The sequence below is a fragment of the Aegilops tauschii genome, chromosome 1 (assembly GCF_002575655.3).
Source record: "Aegilops tauschii subsp. strangulata cultivar AL8/78 chromosome 1, Aet v6.0, whole genome shotgun sequence".
NCBI lineage: Eukaryota > Viridiplantae > Streptophyta > Magnoliopsida > Poales > Poaceae > Aegilops > Aegilops tauschii.
The window spans coordinates 43,967,068-43,971,808 of NC_053035.3; the positions used below are offsets into that span (position 1 = coordinate 43,967,068).

At 44.1% G+C, this 4,741-nt stretch overlaps 1 pseudogene; it reads left to right on the forward strand.

The window, feature by feature from the left end:
- The first annotated feature begins 716 nt into the window (after window positions 1-716).
- On the forward strand, window positions 717-3,721 carry LOC109755711 (uncharacterized; annotated as a pseudogene).
- The last annotated feature ends 1,020 nt before the right edge of the window (window positions 3,722-4,741 follow it).

The following is a 4,741-nucleotide window of genomic DNA, read 5'->3' on the forward strand; positions in this document are numbered from 1 at the left end:
AGAAAAATAAGGAAACAACCTTATGAGAAAGAAGTCCATTTTTCACCATATTAGATGATACCCCGCACGTTGTTGTGGAAGTATTTTGCAACATATTTCAATGTGATTCATTGTATGAATCATGAATATTTGAAGTAATAATATAAAAGGCTAATACTAAAAATACATATAATTTCTTGTTCTTGATTACTATATAGTTGTAAAATGTTTATTAAATGTATATAGCATAATAGAATGAAAATCCTCATGTATGTTGCATGTTGAGATAGGTCTCTTTTTCATGCATGTCATGATAAAGTGGCATGTTTGCATGTTGAGAGACATATGACACTGGGGGTGGGTCTTTTCTCATGCATGTTGAGTGATGATGTGGCATGCTTGCATGTTGAGAGAAATAGTTAGTGGGGGCTAGCTATTTAGATATAGAAGATTTGTTTCCTTAACAAAAGACGAAACTTTGTGAATCATTCTAACATCCGGTTTGCTGATTTTGTCGCGTATTAGGAAAACCGTGGCGCTCTGGTTTGGCTTCGACCGGGTTTAAATCCGGATTTGTTTTTTGCACCATGGGTTTTACGTGAGTAAATCAACCACAATGGATGTTTGGACGATTCACAAAGTTCAGGGCTCCCGGGTGCCAACTGAAAGAAACCAGCAAAACACTCGTCAGTTGTGTCTCTGCCTCGGCCACTACACCACGCTGATGTCCCGCGTGGTGCCTCCACCTCCACCGCCGGCTCCTCTCCTCCACCTCGCCGCCCTCACATTCCTGGTCTCCCCGCGACGCCTTTGCCGCGGCCACAGAGCGCGTGCGCGCAAGTACACTCAGTCGAGACGATGCACACCACCTGTTCGACGAATTGTTTCGGCAGGCCACCCCGGTCCCCGAGCGCTCCCTGAACGGCTTCCTCGCCGCCCTCGCACGTGCTACATCCTCTGGCGCCTGCATCAGAGATGGCCCCGCCCTCGTCGTCGCCCTCTTCAACCGCGTGTGCCGAGAACAAGCCGGCGTGGCGCCTCTCACAGTCCACACCTACAACATCCTCATGGACTGCTGCTGCCGCGCGCGTCACCCAGATCTAGGGCTTGCCTTATTCGGCTGTATCCTCAGGACGGGCTTGAAGATAGAGCAAATCACCGCCAACACCCTCCTCAAGTGCCTCTGCTATGCGAAACGGACAGAAGAGGCTGTGTACGTGCTGCTTCATAGGATGTCTGAGCTCAGCTGTGTGCCTGATGCCTTCTCATACTCTATAGTTCTGAAGAGCTTATGTGACAATAGCATGACTCAGCGGGGGCTCGACCTGCTCAAGATGATGGCGAAAGAAGGAGGTGGCTGCTCCCCCAATGTGGTGGCATATAACATGGTAATCCATGCCTTCTTTAAGGAAGGCGAAACAGGCCAGGCGTGCAATCTATTCCATGAAATGGTACAGCAAGGGATTGTGCCTGATGTGGTGACATATAACTCGATTATTAACGCATTGTGCAAGGCCAGGGCAATGGACAAAGCAGAGTTAGTCCTTCAGCAGATGGTTGCTGATGGTGCTCAACCCAATGAAGTGACATATAATTGCATGATCAATGGATATGCCTCATCTGGGCGCTTAAAAGAGGCTACTAAAATGTTCAGAGAAATGAAAAGGCGGGGTCTTATACCAGATATTTTTACTTGCAACTCGTTCCTGGCCTCCCTGTGCAAGCATGGAAGAAGCAAAGAAGCTGCAGAAGTTTTTGATTCCATGACAGCCAAGGGCCACAAACCTGATATCGTCTCATACTGTACTTTGCTTCATGGGTATGCCAGTGAAGGATGCTTTGCTGATATGATTGATCTCTTTAATTCAATGGAAAGCAACGGTATTGCGGCCGACTGCCGTGTTTTCACCATGTTAATTGTTGCCTATGCTAAACGTGGAATGATGGATGAAGCTATGCTGGTATCAAGTAAAATGAAGGAGCGCGGAGTGAATCCGAATATATTCACCTATTCCAGCATAATAGCTGGCCTTTCCAAAATGGGTAGGCTAACCGAGGCCATGGAAAATTCAATCAGATGATTGCTTTGGGAGTACAAACGGACAAAGTTGTTTATCTGTCGCTGATTCAGGGTTTTTGCTTAGATGGTGATTTGGCTAAAGTTAAGCAGTTGGTTTCTGAAATGATGAACAGAGGTATTCCTCATTCTGACATTCCGTTCTTCGGTTCAGTAATAAAGAATCTGTGCCAAGAAGGAAGGGTTATGGATGCACATGAAATCTTTGACTTGGTTATAGACATGGGTGAGAGGCCTGATGACATTTTATTTAATTCACTGATTGATGGATACTGCTGAGTTGGGAAGATGGATAAAGCATTAAAAGTACTTGATGTCATGGAATCAGTTGGTGTTGAGCCTGATGTTATTACATATAATACACCTGTTAATGGCTATTGTAAAAGTGGAAGGATCGATGATGGTTTCATTCTATTCAGGGAAATGCCGAGTAAGAGAGTTAAACCTGACACTGTTACATATGGCATCATACTGGCTGGGTTGTTTCATGCTCGGAGAACTGTTGCTGCAAGGACAATGTTCCATGAGATGATCGAAAGTGGAATAACAGTGGACATCGTTACATACAATATAATTCTTACAGGACTTTGTAGAAATAATAGCACAGATGAAGCGATCGCCCTGTTCCAGAAATTAGGTGTAATGAGTGTGAAGTTCAATATTGCAATACTAAATACCATGATCGATGCAATGTACAAGGTTCGGAGAAGAGAAGAAGCCAGTGATTTATTTGCTGCAATATCAGCCAGTGGATTGGTGCCCAATGAATCTACTTATGCAGTAATGATAATAAATCTTCTAAAAGATGGAGCAGTGGAAGAAGCAGACAATATGTTTTCATCAATGGAGAAAAGTGGTATAGTCCCCAGCTCCCGTCTGTTAAATCATATCATCAGAATGTTGTTGGAAAAAGGTGAGACTGTCAAGGCCGGAAATTATTTGTCTAAAGTTGATGGGAAGGGCATCTCACTTGAAGCTTCAATGACTTCATTAATGCTGTCTCTCTTTTCAATAGAAGGTAAATATCGGGAGGACGTGAAATTGCTTCCTGCAAAGTACCAATTTTTCGATGGATTTGTCGATTTTGCACAAGACTCTGCTCAGGAAGCTTGAGTTTTTGCTTGCATAAACCCTCCTGCCAGTATGACCGTATAAGAAATCCAAACTGCTTACTGGTAGCATTGGGGTCATTACCGGTGTGTCAAAATCACAAGTGTGTGAAATGTCTACAAATCTTTTAACCTTCGATGGGCGTGGAAAGGTAGACCAAGTAGTCTAACACAGACTAGTTGGAGAACTTTAGGGCTAAGGACTTCAGATTTTTTTTTTTCGAAAAGGGGGTTTACCCCTGCCTCTGCATCAGAAAGATGCATACGGCTCATCTTATTAATAAAAAAAATATCCAGCAACAAGTCTCCAAGTCTCGAAGTAAGAAGTAAACAAATGCTCACAAGAGCTAAATAAAAAAGACAAAACCACAACCGGCTGGCAAATAAAAATAGGAGCACTACATGCCTATCCTATTACTTGACCGCCATCCAAACCGGTTGAAAATATCCCGAGCTACCATCTCCCATCGGGTAGACGCAGTAACCAAACCCTCCCTGGCCTCCGTCGGAGTGAGTAGCGACCACATGCGGATCAACGCAGTGGCCCTGAACATAACCTGCAAAAAGTGAATGTTCGTTGTCCCGTTAAAAACCAAATCATTTCTGCAGTTCCAGACTGCCCATAATAAAGCACAGACGCCTACACGAATGTGCCTCGTTGTATCTGAATCAATCCCATCGAGCCACGCTCCAAATAACGTGTTGATAGAAGTGGGCGGATTAATATTAAAAGCAATATGAATCGACTGCCATAGAATCTTGGCCAGCGGACAATCAAGAAAGAGGTGTTTGATAGTTTCGTTATGGTCGCAAAAACTACATCTTGGAGAACCCACCCAGTTGCGTTTTGCCAGATTATCCTTAGTCAAAATAACTTGTTTATGCACAAACCACATAAACACTTTGATTCTCAAAGGTACCTTCACATTCCAAACATGCTTCGAGGAAGGAATCACGCTAGAGTTAATAACATCCAGATACATGGATTTGACCGAGAACACGCCGTTCTTAGTTAGTTTCCAATACAACTGATCTGGCTGCTGAGACAACTGGACATCCATCAATCGTCTTACAAGATGAAGCCAGGCCTCCCAACGATTTCCCACTAGCGTCTTCCGAAAACTAATATTGAGGGGAGTGGATTGTAGAACGGTTGCAACGTAGGCTTCTCTACGTTGAACAACGTTATACAAAGTAGGATATTGAAGTGCAAGGGGAGTCTCCCCAAGCCACGTATCCTCCCAGAACCTCGTAGTAGCTCCATTTCCGACTAAGAACCTTGTCCTGTTGAAAAAGAGTGGTTTGACTCTCATCAAGCCTTTCCAAAATGGTGAGTCAGTCGGCCTCACTGTCACCTGGGACAAGGTTTTAGAGTGAAGATACTTATTTCGCAAAATCTGAGCCCAAGTAGCCTCCGTCTCGGACGAAAGTTTGAACAGCCACTTGCTAAGGAGACATCTGTTTTTGACTTCCAGATTTTCAATACATAGACCCCCTTGGTCCTTCGGCCTACAGATTATATCCCATTTAGCCAGCCTATACTTTCGTTTAAGCTCATCACTCTGCCAAAACAATC